A 20,822-nucleotide genomic window follows, 5' to 3' on the forward strand; every position below is an offset into this window, starting at 1 on the left:
ATAATTTTGTCTGAAAGCACAGTTTGGTGAAACTATGATATCAGCACAACTATTATAAAACATGAAGTGCTTTGTCTTCTACCTTATAAAAATGTGTAATTTCTACCCATTATCAGTATTATTACAAGAGTCCTTGCAGTAAACTTGTCTTTTGATGGGCAGAAACTTGTCTTTGCTAGGAATGAATACAGTGAAGTGTAACTTCTCTTTTAAAGGAAAATAAATAACATGAGTGAAGTTTACTAGAACACAATAAAGCCGCTTCCAGGAAAGCTGCTGCAGAGGCAGGTAGGACATGCTGAAGATTTATACTTGGGGTGAACATGTGCAAGTACCATAATGATGCTGTAGAGAACATTGAAGTAAAATATTTGATCAACAAATATACCTGAAGAAAATACATGGTTTGTATTTCTGGCTGGCTTTCAGATTACAGTAGGACAGTTAAATGAAAGTTCTTTTAAATATATCCGTGAAAACATCATCATGGCTGAGGGGAAGGTGAGGTCTAGCATGGTTGCCTCTTTCCTAGACAGAACAAACCTTGACTGCCCACCAATCTGCCAGATTGTTCAGTTTGTGGATTCAGGGATGAGCACCGGGAGAGGGAGAAGCTGCACAATGAAAGGTTGGTCTCAACATCGTACAACTCACTGTGCAGCTGCTACCACAAGAAGGGTTTTAAAACCAAAATGTGGCTTATCCTGGCTAGGTGTGCAATTGTTTTGAACTAATTCAATCAAGAATCAGAAGATTATAGTGAAATAAAGGAAAAAAAAAAAGAAAAAAGAGGAAAAAGATCAATAAAAAGGGTGGAGTAGCAGCTGTGATTAAGGAAAAAGATTACTGTTGATGTATTGATTCAGTCTTCAGCTTGCCATCTCAATCAAGGCTTTTTTATTTTTTGGTTAATGTTATTAATATTTATACTTTAATGCCATGTGCCCATTAGAGTAGATTGTAATTAAGTCTACAGGCCTGAAAATATTAGGCAGGCCCTACATAGCAGAAAGCCTTCACATTGCACATTACTGGAAAGAGAAACTTCAGTCTAAAAACCTGGTGCTGAGCACAAAAAAAGGCCAGCTCTCTCTGCATTGCAAGAAGCAGTTTTTGTGGTCACCCTTTCTGGCAACACCAGAGAAAGATGGTTGCAGAAGGCTATTGCCAAGCTTTTGAGTGTTAAGGAAGTCATACTGGCCAAGCCATCTTCCCCTGCACAGAGTGAGAAATGTTCCTCAGGCTCATGTTGAAGGTCTCCTTTTCCCTGCACAGAACTTAATTTTTGGGGCACTTTTGTCCTAAGACAGTGTTTTGTAGCACTGGTGTCTCTTTGCTGGGCCTGGGACTCTGGGTTTGCATGGCACCTTGGTGTGGGGTCCTACTCTGCAATGAGCAGCACAAATTATAGGAACTTTTAAGGTCTTCCCTTTCGTTTGAGCTGAGAATGGGATAGTTGAAGACTTTTTTTTTTTTTTCTGTGTAGAGGGAAACATGAGAACTCCTTGTTGTGGAGTGGCAGAACTGAGTCACCGAGGGTTTAGTCAAAGAAGAAACACATCTCATCAGTGCAAACCAGAGTCAAAAACGTGCTTTCTTCATTACTCATTATACCACAATGGGAATCAAAATCACTCAAAAATTGTTGTAACAGCTATATGTTGCCTAGATAAAATAGTCTGGAAAGGAGAGATTTTGTGGGAATCGCTTCTGATTTATGCAGTGCAATATGCGAAGCCAACTTGCTGTGATTTTTTTTCCAGTTATGTGCAATTATATTAGATTTAATCAAAGAACTTTGAATTACTTGCATTGTTCCATAGCGCTTGCATGGTACCTCTGGGTGTCACTGAATGAGTTGTGGCCATTTAAGTGTAATGCTCTTGCAAACAACACAGTGGGAAAATTAATTTAAAATTTCTTGTATATCTGGATGCTTAATTTTTAGAGCTGCGCTATGTTCTGGGTTGGTTTTCTGTATTTGAAGCATAAATCTTATTTTTTAAGACAAACTGTAAGCAGTTCTATTTTGCCCTTGCAGTATGAAAAGATTTACTGGGAGTGGGAGGCTGAGTTTAACCTATTGTGTTAAACCCAGTCCTTCACCTCCCTTTCCTGCTTCCATATGCATAGCCAGTGTGTTGGGATATTGTCTTGTGTGAAATAACACATCCCAGCATATATAACCCTCCAGAAAACACGCTGTGCCATTCAGCCCACCAGCCTGTGGGATTGAACCATGTCACTCTTATGGTCCACAAGTGATGGATCACCAAACCTTGGCTGGTTGGGATGATGGGGTGTCAGCTCTGGAGAGCAGGTGAACCTTCGAGTCCAGAGGGAGCACATGGGAATATCTGGGTAACCACATCTTGTGAACCCACACCTCTTCAGCCTCTGCAATGGGCTTTCATGCCTGTGGAACTGCAGTGAGTGTGTTTGCTCTGTGCAGTCACTCACAAGTGCACTTCTGTATCATTAGAGGGAGGGATTTATTAGTTTCTCCCATTTAAGAAGGTTTAATTAGTTCCTGTAATATTTCACGTTTTAAGTACAGGAAAGGTACAAAATGGCTCCTGAGGAAAGCGAAGCCAGCTCAAAGGGAAAGGCCCTTCTCCCTACCATGAGAAGCCTTTGTAAAAGCAAAAACATGACAGAAAAGCCTTGTTTAGTTCTCAGCACCTACTTGATTTATTTGTTATTTTTTATATAACAGCTACCTCGCAGCATTTGGAGTACAAAGTTTCTTGGTGCGAACCCACATGTAGGGTGACAAATAGCATATGAAAAGATGTTGACCACTTCCTTCTCCAAAAGGCAAAACCATCTTGCCTGCGTTGGCTCGTGCTGGGACCAGCACTGACAACCCCTCTGCCACTGCGTTGGTGCCACAGCCAAAGCTCTCTTGCAAGGCAGAGCACTGGGGGCTTAAGAAGCTCCACAACCCCTGAGTTGTCAAATAATAGAAATACATTTTGTTTTATTTTTTCAGAAAGAGCCCAACTTTGTGCATCAGCAATTCAACACATTTGGACTTCAAATTTAGTTAATCTTTCCATGATTGTGAAAGAAATGTACTCTTTTTAGTAAATCTGTGTCTTAGAAAATACAATAATTGCTATTTAGTCGTACAAAATAAATAGCTACATAAAAATGAGCTCGTTCCCCAAGGAAAGCAACAGAGCCTATAAAATTTATTATTTTTGTCGTTCTCTTGCAGCTGCTGGAAGGGTGGCTTTGCATTCACAGGGCTTGGTGGACAAATAAAGGAGTAAATAAAAGGGTTTGCTGACGCAAGCGTCACAAGGAACGCGCAGCACGTGAGTGGAAAACCACTCCAATCGGCAAACAAAGCGATGTGCCGCCTTGAGTATCCCAAGCAGACCTGGGAGGGGTGGAAAGCAGTAGTGGAGGGTTTTTTTGTCTTTTTTTAGTGTGAATGTTTTTAAAACATTGCTGACTGTTAGTGTCAACAGAGAAGTACAGAGGAAGAGAGGCAGAAATAAAAGCGTGACTGGAAAGGTGCATCAGAACACAGTAATTACAGAAGCTTTATTTTTGCTGCCTTTGATGCCAGCATAAGTACGTGAAAACTAATGCGCTGCAGAGGACAGGTTTGTGGTTGAAATACACTTGATAGATTTTGACAAATTAAACAGTTGTAAAGATGTTTGGAAGTTTTCCAGATCTTTACTGTTATTTATGTCACTGAACTAAAAAAATCAGTGGTTAATTTGCAGTTCTTATAATTTTTATGATACTTATGTTGTTGTAAATTTAGCAGCGTGCAGCATCAACTCAGCGGGATACATTTTATGTTGTCAGCTACCTTTTGATATCATAATAGATTTCAGTTGCCAAAGCTTCAGGGAGAGAGAGAATAAAATGTACGAGTGCGCTGTGGGAGCGCTTGGATCAGACCCAGGTAGGAGAGGAGTCGGTCTGCAGGGGGGTCGCTGAAGCCAGGCTTGGTCCTTTCGGGACAGCGGGGATGCTCCAGAGTCCTCTGCCCATGGTGATGTGTTTTAAGTGGTAAGGATGCATAAGGTCCTTGATAGGATTGGGCCCCACAGTATCATTGATGGGTTTTTGAAGTCTGAGTGGCTGCTTATGGCTGATAATGGCAGCACTGCAGAGTTCCTCGGGTCTTTTCCCACCACATGGGTCTTCTCCTGACCCTGCATCCCAACAGCTGGTGTGGGCTGTGGCTCATGGGTGGCAGGCTGAGATCTGGTCTTACAGCAGTTGTCAAACCCATGGTCTGTCTCAGTGTGTAACCTGGCTTTGGGGAACTATCCAGTTTGTTTATTTCTGCTAGTGATTTTCTCCATACGTGGTGGTCCACAGCATGTTTCCTGGGTAAATACAAGCCTGAGAGAGGCCAAGTGAATCTCTGGCATGATGTGGTCAGACGTGGGAGCAGCTTCTGTCCTGTGGGATGGCACTGATCAAAAAGTGAAAGCCCTAACTTGAGTTTTACAAAGTGCCTCTGATACCTGAATTCATACATTTTGCAAGCTTTTTAAATAGATACTTTTCCCAGTTTTTTTCTTTTTATGAAGACTCTCTATTCTCTCTATTTATAGAGACTTTTCTTCTGCTGTCTCCTATCGTAGAAGAGGGAGAGACATCTTAAGTTTAGGTGACTTAAAGAAGAGATGGAGTTGTTTCCCTCTTGGGAGGCTTATTTTAGTGGATTAAAAATGTTGGTTTTAATGTGAGGACTGAGACCTGCCTCAGGAATATGTGACACATGAAATGGACTTTTTATGAAGCGTAGCCATGCCCTTCCCATCTTCCGCTTCTTTCAACATTTGCCCTTTGCCTCCTAAGCCTGAAAATGGAAGAATTTATTAACGGTTGTTTCCTCAGTGTTTGTGGCATTAGCCACGTTTCTCAAGGGCGTTTCATGTGCTCTTTCCACTCTAACGGGATTGTCCATTGAGTTCAGCTCCAGCACGTTGGGAATCCATTTGCACAGATAGCTGATTAAGCTGAACCTTCCTCATCCGTAGGTAATCCCAAAATACGCAAATTGTTAGCGTGAGATTGGTTTTCGAACATTTTTAGGTTTATAATTAAGGGCTTTGTAGCTGTCCTCCACCTCCACTCCCTCCTCATCAGAGTCTTTAGCTGTGCTGAGTCCAGCTCTCCCATTCCCATTTTCTTTCTTGATAATATTTTTTTTTTTCTTTTCTTTCCCCCCCGGAGGTAGTTTTATGCCTGACTCTTTCTCTGGGTACCGCTTCAAAGCTGCATGGCTTGGAGCAGATTTTTGGGCACAGAATTTTTTGTGAAAAGAGCATTGTGCCACTGCTTGAGGTTTTGCTGGGTCTGGCTTCCCAAAATGAGAGTGGCCAATGCTGGAGTGAGTGCGGACCTTGCTTTGGGGAGAAGACGCACATTTACTCTTGACTTGAGGACATGCTGGAGATGGGATGACTGAGAGGTTTGAGTTTGGGTTTGGTTTTGTGGTTTTTGTTTTTTTGTTTTTTGTTTTTTTAAATGCCAGCCAAGAAGAAGGTGAGGTGTTGGTGTAAGCACTGAGGAGCTGAGCAGGAGCAGATGTTAGCTCAGGGGCAGCCACAGCCCCACGTGGACACCTGCACCACGCTCTGTCAGTGCTCTTCAGGTGAAAGATGCTGCTCTTGTGTGTTGGAAGAGCAAGATCAGATTTCCCTTTTGCTTTGCAGCAGCAGACTTGTATGTTAGTCTGTGTTCGCTGGCTAGACTTATTCTGGCTAATGTTTGCCAGATTCTTCTATTACATATTAAAATAAGATCGTATGAGTGGGTTTTCTTTTTGTGCGTGTTTCAAAAAACTAGGCCAGCCCTAACAAGCACATTTTTGTGTTTTTGTTGGTTTTTTTGCATTTTGTCATTTTACATATTGAAAAATGGAATGCAAAAGAAAAAAAGCCTGCTAACATCAAAAAGAAATAAAGCTTTGCATTATTCTGCATAAGTGTTAAAATCTGACTGATAGTTTGTATATACAGACTTCGTTCTTTATAGTGTTTCCTTTCCCCACCCAAAGATCACAGATGCTACGATAAAAGTTAATGCTCTTTTAGTAGATGCTTTTCTTTTTCAGGATTTGGCCTAAAGAGAGTCGTGCAGCACTTTTGTTACTAATAAATGTGGCAAGTTTTAGTTAAAATAACAGGCAGGCATTAATTTGTCGGAGCAGGATCTTCTAAAAGAAAATGCAGGGCATTTATCCCTCCTTAAATCCAGCTATTTTAATATCATAAAGTTTTTATTTTAACCATCAGGAGAGTAGCCCTGTTTAAGGAATTCAGCTTTAAAAAATGTCTTTGTAAATTGAGATTTTAGGACTACCTATTTGGAGGATGTTCCGTGTGATAAATGACCCTTATAAGACAAAAAAAAAAAGTAATTTTGCATGTCTGCTCCCTAGGATGTGTGATAATAATAAATGAACATTTTATATATCATTATATATATATCATGGCAGAACAAAAATCAGAAGATATATTATTCATTATTCCTGTTACTTTATATTTAAAAGGCAAAGGTTTTTGCTTCTTTGCCAAAACAACGGCTACTGAATATATTTGTAATAATCCCTGCAAATATGAAGGGTGGAGAGATCTTCCAGGTCGTTAGGACTGAAGAAAATAGAGATGCCTTTAATTGTATTCATTTGAACATTAATACATTAATGCTGAGATTTAAGTACTGTTACTATTAAAAATTAAACTGGAGGGGCAGTGTGCAGATCATATGCTTTAGTGTAAGTTGTCAGGTGCAGTGTTTGCATATTTAGCCTGCCATTCCAACACTAAAATGGATGTTTGAGGCCAGATCTGGCTTTCCGAGGGACGCTTTTTACATCACACCCCCCTCTCCCCCCCCCCCAGTTTAATTTCTGGCAGTAGCATTTCTTTTCAGGGATGCATTTGCACCACCTGAGCAAAAGTTGCAGTGACTAAAATCAGAGGAGGATAAGGAGTAACTTGTTTGCTGTCCTGAAGTCCTCTTGTTCTTCTCCCCGTCCTCCCCCCCACCGTGTCCGCAGCTATTTTGCAATATGCAACCCCCTCCAAGCACCGCCTGCGGAACTGGAGTAGCTCTGGCATGTAGATTTCCCAGTGGGAGAACTTGTGTGGATGGTAATTTTAATGAGACCTGATTTAAGCAGTAGAATAGATCCATAAAACTAATACAAGCAGACTTTCAAGAGCTCTACTATTTGTCAGGGCAGTGAATTTTAGAGGTGCATCCATTGGCTTGGTAAAGAATATTATAATCTGTAAAACTTAACCTGTATTAATTCAGATTGTTTCTATGCAAAGTACTATTGAGAGTATTTAGAATCCAGGGCAGGCCAAATATAGACTTATTTATTTTTGAGGCTCAACTTTCGTCCAAAAATCGTGCTGGAACCACAGGATCTGAAAGCTGTGCTCTATATGAATGAATGCAAAGTCTGTACGAGTGCACACAGCTGTGCCTCTAAGCTGTGACAAACCCTTAGCTTTGCTTTTTTTCACCTTCATTTAAGGCCACCGCTCAGTCCATCTGTATTTAAACCTCTCCCATGTTGTCACACCTAGTTATATATGGCAGTAACACGGGTTCCTTTGGATACATGGGGTTTTTCTGCGAATACAGGCGTTACACCCATCCCAGAACCTGAATCCTGCTTCATGTAATACACTTGGTCCACGACTTTTATTTTTCATCCTCGTACTCTGGAGTGTCTCTTGCTGTCGTTGGAAATTGTGTAGTTCTGCTTGGCATTCATAAACTATTTTCTTTCCTTGCTCTCCTCCCCAGCCTCTTCCCTCTGTCCTGTTGTGGTTTTTTGTGGGATTTTTTTCTCCCCCCCCCACTAGGTTTTTAACCACAGTTATCTCAAATGGCAGTAAGAGAGAGAGCAGGGGAGGGAAGCTCAGGGCAGGAAATCGAGGTGGGAACGGGAAGAACTGGAGCAGCAGCAAGCAGCAGAGAACAAGGGGCAGAAGAGTATCATGGGGGGAGAAATAGAGGGAAAAGCGGAGAAGGAGGAATGGAGGTAGAGGGCAAGGAGAGGGAGGCCGAGGATTCCATGTGCAGCAGGAGTAGAGGGATGCTCTGTGCCATGGGGGAAACACCAGGTCTGCCACCCCCTTCCTGGGCTTGGGCAACCCACTGACTGCAGGGACATGGGCAAGAAAGGAGGTGGCTTCTGCCAGAGCTGGTGATAACGAGGACATGAATTTAAATGGGGGAAAAGTTTATTTGCTTTTTCTTGCAGGAGATGCTAAGTGATTTTTGCAGTTTGAGTGGAGTGGCATTATTGCACTTAGCTCTGCATTTATTAAATAAATTTGTTCTCCAACTCAAGTGTTAAGTGTGTATTATGAAACCTCAGAGCCAATCTTAGTGGTTGCAGTGTGCAAATATTTTTAAAATTATGTAATTAAACAGGGCTTGGGCTGCAATGTCCACTGAAGTGATTTATTAATTGAATGGTTTGATTAAATTTAATGTTATTTTAGTTTATACAGAAAGGGTTGGTATCTGTTTCACAGATAGGGACATCTTGTGGGGCTGTCAGTGATGGTTCAGAGGTCCTTAGGAGGAATCTTTAGCACCCAATTAAATATTAACCAAGAAGATGTGACTCGTTCTTTCTCTGTCCCTGAAACTGTGTTTTGACATCTAAGGCTGGTGATAAAAATTTGCTCGGCAGAATCACTTGCAATGCACTCTATTTATCACTAGATTATTTCCAAATTAATCACGCTAAAAATCTTTCCATTGTAATTGTGCTGGGGCTCAGCGCCGTATGATGTGTGTAAATAAAAAATGCCCTTTTAATTTCATGTTAACTGTGTCTTGCCGCTGTTGCAGCCAAACTGTATCTGTTTCGGTGGAATGTCATTTTAAAGGTATTGTGGTTACTGAGCGGCAGCTGTGATTGAAAAGTATGTAAACTAATCTTTAGTTGCTCGTGTCATTTTTATATTCTTATGTCAGAACACAAGAAAGCTGCTTTAAATTTGTCTTTCACTGTGTATTAATTTTCAAGTCTAATTTTTCTTGGGTTAAAGCATATACTGCCTTCTCTGCTACACATTACCATTCAGTGCCAAAGTAAATGGCTACTTGTGAAAAAGTACAAAATTAGTTCCTGCTTGATTACTGTAAAATAGATATTTATTTTCGTAGGGAGAGTTTTTATTGCCAGTGCATAAAGGACAATTATCCTGCATGGTATCGGTGACTTAGAAGACGAAGTAATCAAGCATCGCATATTTATTACTGTGAAGAGCAGGGCTGTGCATTGCGTTCCCGAAAACAAGAAGAGAGGTACAAGGGGTTTTGGCTTTTTGTGTGGTTTTATTTTTTTTTTTCATTTTCCTTTTTTCTTCTAGGCTCGCACTGTGTGTTGTTCTGCTCTTTTAAATGCAGACCGTTGGAAATTAAATCCTCAGTTAATATGTCTGCATAAGAACTTCTTTGTCTCTTGATGCCCAACCATTGAAAATTAAATGTGGTTGCGGATAAGTATTTATTCATACCATACCTCACACCTGATCTTGTGTCAGTATGACATCATCTTTGCCACAAAGATTTCTGGTGGTTTAAAAATGTTCCGTTGTGAAATAAGTGGGAGAGGTAGAAAAGGGGCAAGGAAGGCAACAAAAATAAACTACTAGTGGGATTTGATGTTTTGCCAATTAAAAACAAAATATAAAAAATCATGTTCTGAGGTCCACATGCTGCCTTTGATCCATACACAGGACTTCCATTTGTGCCGGTGGCTGTTCAGCCTGCGGAGGGAAGGCTGTACATGACTTAATTTGTATGTTGTGGGAAGTACATTTTCCTAGCATGTGGTCTAGCTTACTTGGAGAATCTGAAATGCGTTATAAATGTAAATGCTGTGTTTAAGTAAAACTTCATTATGTTTTGGTGGTTTCCAAAAATGCACAGGATTTGACCTTAAAGTGTTATTTCAAGGTGTTATGATGTATGAGCTAGACTTTGTAGTCTTCTAAATTAAATCTTTGAACATGTTATTATTGTATTTTGGCATCGGCAAGATGTAGTTCTCAGCTATTTTCTGTCACAGCCTTCATTTTTCTAACAAGAGTAACGAGACAGGGCCAGATTCTTCTGTAAGAGGCGTGTGCGGGATGGGGATTACCCTGCGTTCACCGTGGTGTAACTCAGGACGGGTCTACCATTTGCATCCAAGCCCGTGGTCAAGATGACTCCTTGTCCGTGGCTGCCACCGGGTTGGAGCCAGTGCTCCTGCAGAAACGTGGGCACAGCTACGACCCACCACCGCTCCCCTGACCACTGCAGAGCCCCATGTAGGATGTGGCGAAGGGTTTAGCGTTTGGATCCAGATCTGGTTCATATATAAAAGGGGTTGTGTTTCTGTTTGGAAAATATGAGCCCCTTTTACGTAGCCCAGGTGTGGATTAGCTCTCTCTAAACCATTTGCCCATTCCTGTGTTTGTGGGAGACTGTTTTCAATTCTTACAAAGAGGCCGTACAAGTCAAGCCATAGAAACAGCAGAAGCAATCCAAAAATGGATTTAAAAAAAAAAAAAAAAATTAACAAAGTGTTTGTGATCTCAGGTTGGTAGTCTGGATGTGGGAGCAGACATAACCGCTATACATATGCTTATTTCCAAAGAAAATAACTGCAAAACATTTCCACCTATGCCATGAGTGCTCAGGGCTTGTATTTCTCTGTAACAGCCATCTGTTTGTGTTACAGCAGGGCCGTGGGCACTGTTCCCTCTGTGGCTTGTGTCCCCCCGGGCAGCGCCCAGGTATAGGGAGGGTGCCAACCAGCCAGACGTGGGGATAGGCAGGGTTTGGGCTGGGTGAGTTGTTGCAGAACAGTCTATTAAGAAGAAGAGCTCTGAGTCAGCCCCCGGGGCCGTGGCCGTCAGTCGACGAAGCGCCAGAGAGAGACTGTCTTTGTAGTGTTGGTTTTGGTACTGGTTTCACATTGCACGCTCGTGGTATGAATCATTATGGTTAGGAGGGTGATTTTTCCCTCAAGAACACAGTCCCCCCCCAAAACAATTGTGGAGCCACCCTTCTGGTCACTTTGCATAGCTGTCTTTCTGTCTGTCCATCCCAAGGTGGTCTTCCACCATGGGCTTGGGGTGGGAAGGGAGGGCAGCACTCAGCCAGTGCACATCGGAGGCTTGTCCTCCATCTGTGGCCAGGAGTTCCCTGTATTCCTCCCTTACATAGGAGGCTGGCTTCTGGATGGGGGAGGCCTGAAAAATTGGTGCAAATCTTCAACATAAAAGACACATGGGATACCCTGCTTTCCCTCTGGCATTCCTTCCCTGCTTCCCAAATAGGGTGTTGCTTAGAAATGCATCCAACCTCGAGTTCAAAATGGATCGCTTACCCGTGTTTCTTGAACAACTAATTTTGCTGGCACGTTATTATTCACCCTCTGCTATTTTCACACTGTGACACAAAACTAGAGAGAAGAAGAGATTGAAATTTTGACCGGTACGTTATCCTGATACCTGAGATGCTGTGTTGATATGAGAGTATCTTTACCACAAGGACTTTCTTGGTGGTTTTAGAGATCCCAGTGTGAATAAGTAGAAAAAAGCAGAACTAATAGCTCAAGAAGCAAAAATATTTTTTCCTAAAGTAATTGATTAACATGCAAATATGTACTGTATGCATATTAAATATCATTTCAAAATGTGATGGGCAGGAAGCATAAGTGATGCCATTTGGTTTTGTGGCATCAGTGTGGGTTGATTAAGGGGGTGGGGATAAATTTTGGGGATTATTGATATAGCATGAGTAGAGCCAGATGGTTGTATTACACATCTTTTGTGTTCTTGTTTGCTTCTTAAAGCAGTTGCAGAATTTTGCCCTGGGCAAAATTTACTCTTTGCTCGTATGTTCCCCTGTGAATTTACTTTTGACAAAGTAGTTCACAAAGAGGAGAAATGCTGTGCCCACAAACTCATCTCTTCCCTTCACGTTTGTGAAGCCAACAGCCCCCTACTTAAGAAACATTTTGTAACTTGTGAAATAAATTAGCAGTAGGTGCAAGTTCAGTGTGTGTGTTGTGTATTGCTACCCCTCGGTGTGCAGTACTGATTTACAGAGTGTGCCATTTTTTACATTTTCCTTGCCACGTTTTGGAGAAGAAACTGTGGAAATGGCAACCAGTTCAGTTTAATGCTCTACTGATGTAGTATTCTTCCATTAAAGGAATGTTGTCTTAAAGATTAATGAGCTAATTTTTCCACTACTCTTATTTTAAGTTTTGAGATTGTGGTATACCTGATTCATGTGATCAAAAACACATACTTTGTGGTATTCAGGTTGAGTGGGAGAAGGTTGTGCTAGGTAGGTGTTTGTGACATTTGTTGGAACTGCTTATCACCGGAACCACCAAAATTTACATGTGTTTGTTATTTCCCTTTGAAAGCAATTTTTTATTTCCCATAAAAAGATGGGTTTTTGTAAAGGCTTTGTGAGAAAGAATTTGCTTTATTTGTGCCTCACACCAGTTTTTGTGGGTGTAACTCCATTACTCCCAGCTTGCATTCCTCCTGGAAGATGAGTTCCCTCTACATCTGGCAATTATAGTGGAAACAGTCATGCTTGCAAACGTTTTTTGTCTCTGCCTGTGTCCCCATGTGAAACGTGTGCTTGCAGAATGTGAGGGGGCTCACCTTGCTCACGGTGGTGGAATTTTATTGGGGACCAATTAATGCTGGCACTGACTCAATGGCCCCACATCTGCATCCCCTCTCCAGGCAAAGCTGATCCCCATTTTTTGCTCAGACTGTGAACGGCAGCTTTGGACCCATTTTTTAGAATCACTACTTGATGTAAAGGTGGGGATGGGCAGCTCTGACCCCACTGAAATCTCTGAGTAGTTTAGTTGCAAGTCTGAGACCGGAGCAACTTACTCCTCATAATGATGCCATTGTGCTCATCTGATCTGATCAGTTCTGGAAATGTTTTAGTAAGTCTATCTTACAACATTATAAGAAGATAATCAGCTGCCTTAGAAGGTCCCCATCTGGAGTATAGAGTTCTTTTACTGAAAGATGTTTTGCCTTTCCGAGATAGCTCTCGCATTTCATCATCTGTTGTGCAGAGATGAAGTGCATATGAAAAGTCAGTGACTCTGAATCCATCTGTTGTTATTATTTTCCACTGATAATTGGCTTGAACAATGAAATGTCTGTGTCTGTAGCCTTTGAAACTGTACACCCTGTTTATTTTGTGGAGGTCTTGCTCTGCTCTCCCCCTGCTTTTTTTTTTGTTTTATTTTGGTTTTGTTTTGTTTTTTTTTTTTGTTTCATTTTTCTCTCAGGCTCATAACTAGTGGAGCTTGCATGAAGATGACATCTTTGACTCTGTGCATCAGTATGTGTCACTCAGCATCTAAGGCTTGCCTGCCAATTTTTGTCAGGGTCCTGTGTCTGTGCTGTGTGAGTGCAGAGTAGGCTTGCAGCAGGAAGACTGGCAGATCCAGAGTTCATAGATATCTTACCTGAAATGTAGTATTTATAACACTTTCTCTATTAAAATATTAATTTAGAGACCAGTATCTTATACCTGTGGAATTAGATACTACCTGTAATTGTGTAATATATTCTGTTGCATCCAGTTTTGCACGATGCAGAGTATTAATATTGGATTCCACTAACAGCAGTTCCATTAGCTTGCTCAACCAGTATGAGATATATATGAGCAGGGAGGCATAACTACCAGCCAGAACTGCCAAAACAGTCATTAGAAGCTCCATTGGGATGGACAAAGGCTTTTACACAGTGATATACTGATTAAATTTTGTTCTATGGTTTATTTGCATCAAGGTTAGATCACTATCATCTATGTGAACCGTATTATCTGACACCTTATTTGGAAGGTCATTTCAATGCAAAAATGGTGAATGATACAGGAGCTCTAAAATTTCCTGCTGGATTCTTTCATGAAGGATTTTTACCGTGTTAGGCTTGACTAGCTCACGTTATCAATGTTTTTGTGCCTTAACCTGGTGAGTTTATCCAAGGAAAAGTAAAAAACTCCCTCCATACTGTACGAGTGCTCAGTGGAACTGAACACGCCTAGATCCCCATTAAAACTGTGAGTTATATCCAGTATCCTTTGAAATAATCTGTGACACATGCTTGAGAATCCAGTAAATGCGTGTTGCATCTTCTAAAGCCTGAATCTTCCCGTGTCTGTCTGCGTGTAAGTGCTCTTTCAGAATGAAATTTTGGGGCCGGACGCAGCCATGTTACGCTGTAGTCTGGAGCTCGAGAGAGTAAGGCAGAGGACTATAATCTTATTTGTGTTTCAATGGCAATCATTTAATACTGCAAGTTATTAAAAAATAATTAAATTACCAAAACCAACATGTAGCTGGGACTTACAATAAAAGGTCAATGTGATTTGACTCCTTAAGTTAGGAAGGGACAGTGGTGAATTCCAATTGCTTTAAAATCGTGCTGCTTCATTCTATTTCTGGACTGGAAGGATAAATGAGACTGAAAAAATAATTTATTTCTCTAGAAGCAAGAGTAAATCACAGTATATAATTATGTATATTTGATTATAATAATAAATGCATAGATGTGCTTGGTGGTTATCACAGTCTCTAATTTAGTTGTTTTTGAAGTAAATATAGTTTGGAGAGGTCATTTTATGAGAGTAATATTTTGAAAATAATGTTTTTAAGGAACATTTCAGAAATTTCTTCCTTTTCCCCAAATAAACTAGTAAATAGGTGTGCATTATGCAGTGATTCATAACAGCTAAAATAGCTCTGTGTGTGGAATGTCTTTTTATATAGTAAACAAAACAGAGACAGCACAAGCAAATGCAGATTTAATCTGTCAACCAGAAGTCTCTGTATTAATTTTAAATCCTTGTTAAGAAAAGACCCGGTCAGGAATGTATTGGATTTCAGTACAGTTAATGAAAATTAATTTTACAGGTGGTGTTTGGTTGTGTTTCTTCTGCTTTGGCGAGATGGGTGACTGAGCCAAAGCGGGCACAGCACACGATTCAGCTCTGTGCCAGAGCAGTGCTTAGATTAGAAATGAACGTTTGGCGTGGAGTTGTTGGTGCTGTTGTTATTTACTATTAGAGGAGCAAAGCATTTAGTGCTGTGATTTGATCTGATTTTGCAGCTCCTATCCCCTTAAACAAGCCGTGTAGCTTGTCAGAGATCAGGACAGGTAGAATGCACAGCAGGCGTCTGATTTGAGCCAGTTACTCATTTGCTGAGTGTTTGTGTTTATGCAAAGGGGCCTCTTCCTGCATATTTAATCTAGAGTAAGGCAGTGGCTTTTGTTGTGTTTAGACCACATACCTTCAGTCCTTCCTTACACTGCAGCCAGTGTTGAAGCACAGAAAGGCTGGATAGTCAAAAGTGCTTTAGTGTTTTCAAACTCTCAACTTTCTGCAGTTGGTTGGGAATTACTGTACAGCTCTAAGCCTTTTTCTTCCTCATTCATGGGTAAGTTTGCACTCGGTAGAATAAGATACTTTTGTTTCTGTTCCATTTTATAAATGCACAAAATGTTTGTTTGTTTGTAACTGTCCAAGCCTTCTTCAGCAAACGTGGTCCGCTGAGGGAGTTTGTTGCAGGGAATTAGATCAAGAACACAGGTGTTTCTGGAATATACTTTTGAATCAAGTACTAAATGCCATATTGCAATAGGCAGGTATTTGCGGGGCGGGGAAGTGGGGGGGAATGAGTTCGGTGTTATTATTCTTTGTACTAACAAATCCTGTTTTGTAACTGTCCTGAAGATAATGCTTCCATTGTTAGCTAAAAGCTTTCAAACAGTGAGCAACTGCAAAAGCAGCAGGGGAAAAAAAAAAAAAGGCAGAAGGAGGTGGGGGGAAAAAGGCAACCCTCTGGTCTTTATTGTTTCCTTCGCAAGGGTCCTCACTCGAATGTCTGCGCTGTAATAGGGAGGTTTTTCTTATGTGGAAATTGAATCGTCTCTTCATTGATATTAATAGCACACTAGAGATGTTAGCCATGATGCAGAGTACCAGAGCTGTGGAGTAGGAAACCTGATATTGCAGGGGGAAAAAATGACAGTCCTCTTGCTCCTCAATGTGGGAGACATCCCTCCCCGAGAGCGGAGTTTGCATAATGGCATCCTGCCTCAACTATTTACTTATAGGTATTTTAATCTCGGGCTCTTTCTTTTAGTACAGGCGTAATTACTGTCGCTCGCTCCTGCACTTATTAACTGCGCAGCTCGGTTACTGATTCCGTCTGGACAAATTAGTTTTAAAAATGACTTTGGAGAGAATCCGTGCGGTGTGCCTGCACAATGTATGTAGTGTATACGTAATGTGTGCTGGGTTGGGAGAGCGTCAGGGTCTGACGAGAGGGAATTGGCATCAAAAATTAAAGAAAAGACGACAAAGGGCACGTCTTGGAGGCTGAGGGTTGTAGCACAGACAGCGCTTGGAGAAATGTGGAAAAATGTGCGGTGAGGCCAGAAGTAGTAGTTTTGGTTCCCAATTAACTATTTCCTTCGTTTGAGTAACTCCTCTCAAACAGAAGAGTGTGCTGTTCCACCACATGTTGGAAAGTGTGAGAATCTGAATAAAATTTCATCAACCTTATTAAAATATGTAGGGACTTTGGTCTTCTTGGGTACGAATCAGCCTACAGACTCAGAGGCATTTATTAACAATAAGACTGCTGAGGTTTTTTAATAACAAAATTACAAATACCGTGTCTAATTGTAAGTGTATTACTTTTATGCACCAGTTAAAAAAAAAACTTTTTATGAGGAAAAGTACCGCAGTCAAAGCACCTCGTGTGATTAGTGCTATTGTATTCTTAAATTTTGATTGATAGAGATAATAGTTTTCACTTAAAAATACAGACAGGTACTTTAACTTTCCATGACAATAGCTATTTGCATTTCTTTTATCTTTTTGTTTAACATTTGTGGGGGTTGGGACGGATTTGATTATTAACTCTTATTGCACATCGAGGTAAATGCTAAAACAAAGCTTTTGTTAAAGCTTCAAAAGGTAAAACAGCAAATATTGTTTTTAGGCTTCAATATTTAAAGGCTGTTAAAGGATACCTCGAAAATATTTTCACATGACCACGACCAGGAGTGTCACTCGCCTGCCAGGTAAGGGACGGGCCCCGGGGCGGAGGGGGGGCTGCGTGGGGCGAAAGAGCCCCCGAGCAGCGCCGGGGTCACGGCAGAGGAGGAAGATGTGTGTCTCTGTGTGACTGTGTGCGTGGAAAGTGGCGTTGGAGGGTTGTGGGGAACCGCCAGCCTTCCCCGAGGACCCGGCCGTGGGTCCCAGCCGGGCAGCAGTGGGTGGCAGCAGTGCCCGCAGCCAGCCTGGGAGCCCCGCTCGCCGCTGCGCTCGGGAACGGGAATTCCTCCCGTTACTTCCATCAGGAGAGGTCAAGTTTCAGGAGGAGAGTTGTAACGCAGGCATAAAATGGTTAAGGCTGGCACTGAGGCACGGGGAGTTATTTTAAGAAGCGGGGAAGATCTGGCGATACGAGCCAGGCGGCAGCGTTTGATGGCTGGCTCTGGCTGAGCGAGATGGTGGCCCCTGGCTCAGGGAGATGGGATCTGGCAGAGGGACATGATAGCCCCTGGCTCAGGGAGATGGGATCTGGATAGGGAGATCATGGCCCCTGGCTCAGGGAATTGGGATCTGGCGCAGGGATGGCCTCTCCTCACCTGACAGCCTGGGTGCTTCCTCACCTCCACCTGGGATGGGTTCAGTGAGGGCCGGCCCTGTTACACGGGGCGATTCGCGGAGGCAAACGACCAATCCATCATTAAAAGATGCAAGACTTAGCGATCGCAGTTCAGATTCCGTGTTGGAAGCGAGCTGTTCGTAACTTGTCTGCGGACTGCACCCGTATTCCCTGTAAGAGCTGTTTAAAAAGCGGGGGAGGAAAGGATCGTGATTAGTTTCGTAGCATTGGCTTACACCGAGTTATTCTTTTCCAAGGTTACGGTGGACTTGAAAGGTAATATTATTTTGAAAGAGCAAATGTGCTGTGCATAGCTTTGTCCTCGTGCTGTTATTTATTTTTATTTTATTTTACTTCTGTTTAGAATAAATAATAAGCACCAGCCAGAGATTCTGAACAGCCTGCTAATGACTGAAAATGAAAAATACAGTATGATTTGCTCCCTCCTTCCACCGAGAAGCAGCAAGGTAGCAAGCATTGATATCCCTGTGTTTTGGCCTGTACCAAATCCATTTCCCCCTCTTCAAAGCGAGGTTAAAGAACTGCACTCAGCCTCTCACAGTTTTACTGTTCCACCTGCATTTTACTTTCTGAGGAGGTGATAATGACTCCTGGTGTAGAAAATCTCCTGTGCCATGCCTCCTGAGATTTAATACATGCTGCACAATAAAACGTGACCACCTTGACAGTGGTCAGAAAAAATATTTCTCCCTCAAATTATTTAAAATATTTGATTTAATATATTTTTTTTTAGGTTGCTGGAGAGCTCTTTAAAATAGGTACAACAAAACAACTGCTGACCACCCTCAAAGCAATTCTACACATGATTTGTGTGTATTAGTGCAAGTAACCCCACCAAGTGCACTGTGTGAGAAAAGTAACCTGTGTGCAGGATTGGGCCACGAGCCTGCCTTGTACCAGATGTTGTTCTTCATGATCAGTGTACATCCTGTATTTTCAGAATTAGCAAAATACCAAATGAAAAACATTTATTTTTTCTTGTACAAACATCCAGTTGACAGAATCACAGACTGTGTCTTTTTTCTCACTGGACAAAAAAAATAATGATTATGAGAATAGTAGGACATATTTCATATTTCAGCCTGTGTGCAGTTGAATGTGACTCAGGGAGTTTTGAAAGGAAGAAACAGCTGTATTAGGTGGTTACGGTTCACTTTATTTAGAAGCAATTACTGCACAGAAGTGCTTATTTTGAGGATCAGGTTTTGGTATTTTAAAGCTTCCAGGAAGCTTTTTAGTAAATATTTTAATCAGACACATTCAATATATTTCAGCTGGTCTTCTATAAGAAAAATGAATCAAAATCTCATTTCAAAAACATTTTTTTCTTGTGCTATCAGATGTGTATAGGTTTTTTATATATATATATATTTGATTTTTAAAAAAAATGGAAGAGTTCTTTCTAGGTAGGGAAGGTGAGATTCCTTTGCTACTTTAGGTTTCCTGTAATGAATTGCAGGCTTCTCAGGGCTGGGACACTGGCAAAAAAAATGTACATGCGTAATTTTGACCAGGGGAGCAGCTCAACTGGTGTTCTACTTTCCTGTGTAAAATTACTCAGAGCTAGTTTGTGTGGGATCAAGGTCCTTGTCAATCTATTTTTGGCTATACCCAAGACTCTTCTCATTTAGATATTAGTAAAAATGTTACTGTTTTAAGTAGACTTTCATTCTGCAGTGCTCTCTATTTCTGTGTATTCTCTATATTATTAGTTAAATTTGGATTTGCGGTGATCACTTCAAGTTAGGGCTCCATCCTGCAGCCTCCCTGAAATGACCTCCCTGCCCTGAAAGAGATCACTAAGTGGAGTAAGTGTTCTGGGATCAAAAGAGTTACAAGGTCCAAGCTGACAGCAGGTATAATGGCAAAGCCTCTGATATTTTTCTGGTCCCTTGGTACTGGGTAAAGAGGTAGGACCTGATCCAGAGCAGTAGTGGGGCTTTCTGTTGAAGCGTTTATGGCACTGGCTCAGGTGGTGATCTTTTTAAGATTATTGTTGTCTTTCCAAAATCCTGCTGAAAGCACTACTTTAGAAAGTATCTTCATATCCAAGGATTTCAAAACATGTTACCAAAGTATTTACCCATCTCAATGGTAGGTAAACTGAGGCACATGGTGAACAAATCTCATGTTTTCAGGAATATCTGGTAAAATCTGTGCAGGGCACATAAATTTGCATGGACTGTTCCCTGTGTGGGATATCAGTTGAGCCTTGGGGATGGCTTTGAGGGCTTGGAAACCTTCCTTCCCTCTGCTTGTGAGACAGCAGGACCACTGCTACTCGCTCGCAAAGTGGATTTTTGTTTGTGGTTTGATTTTTCTATTTTAATCATCTCCTTGGGGGGAAAATATGAGTGTAGCGAAGTGTCTTGCTTTGGTAAGATGGGATTTTTTCTTTGTTTGCTCCACACACACACTTACAGTGTTGATGGTACTTTGTGTTTATCTTAAAGACAGCATGATGGAAGGAATGTGTGTTGCCTACATCAATTCGCTCACCCGTATAAACATTTTCAGGAGGAAAGTCTGTATTTGTGTTTCTACGTTTTGAGATACTCAACTTTTAGACTATTAATGAGAAATTTTCACAGGTGGGAACAGCTGTCTCTGCTGCTCATTTTAACTTCAATGGTACATTATCCAAATTTTTGAAAGCCAGGTAGCATACAGCCAGCGTTAGATAACCAGAAACAAAAGCAGTCTGGATTTTAATCAGGCAGTAATTTGTGAGGAGAGCTGAGTCCTTCTCGGTGCTCTGTGTGCATTGCCCTCAGTAGACTGTTGGTCTCCCACCTGCTGATGGTTGGGCTGGTGTTACCGGGTTTCCTTGGAGCGCGTTTGGTTCATATGTCACAAACGTGTTTAGAAAATGTTTACCTGCCTTTTTCAGCACTGCCCAAAGAAACATGGAATGCACATTTTATGCAAACACGTGATTTTCAGCAGTTTCCTTAAAAAGTACGTTTTAAGATGGTTCATTTGCTATCATGAAGACTCAGGGTAGAAATGAAGTCTGCTTGCCAAAATACTGCCAAAATAAGGATCTGACTGCCAAATACCC

The 20,822-nt window shown here is 41.4% G+C and overlaps 1 protein-coding gene across 8 annotated transcripts in view; it reads left to right on the plus strand.

The window, feature by feature from the left end:
- FOXP1 (forkhead box P1) overlaps window positions 1-20,822 on the plus strand; it is a 380,386-nt gene that overhangs the window by 136,512 nt on the left and 223,052 nt on the right. For 2 of the 8 annotated variants that reach the window (XM_051788662.1, XM_051788665.1), the window contains exons 1-3: window positions 15,150-15,496; window positions 17,069-17,150; window positions 18,105-18,207. The exons of 2 other annotated variants lie outside the window; for them this stretch is intronic. The gene's annotated coding sequence lies outside the window, so the exon portion shown is untranslated. Of the gene's footprint in view, window positions 1-15,149; window positions 15,497-17,068; window positions 17,151-18,104; window positions 18,208-20,822 lie in introns of those variants that run through there. 4 more of the 8 variants (XM_051788664.1, XM_051788667.1, XM_051788666.1 and 1 more) reach the window with 2 other exon arrangements.

The sequence above is a fragment of the Manacus candei genome, unplaced genomic scaffold (assembly GCF_025592945.1).
Source record: "Manacus candei isolate 608988 ecotype Guabito, Panama unplaced genomic scaffold, ASM2559294v1 h1tg000025l, whole genome shotgun sequence".
Taxonomy (NCBI): domain Eukaryota; kingdom Metazoa; phylum Chordata; class Aves; order Passeriformes; family Pipridae; genus Manacus; species Manacus candei.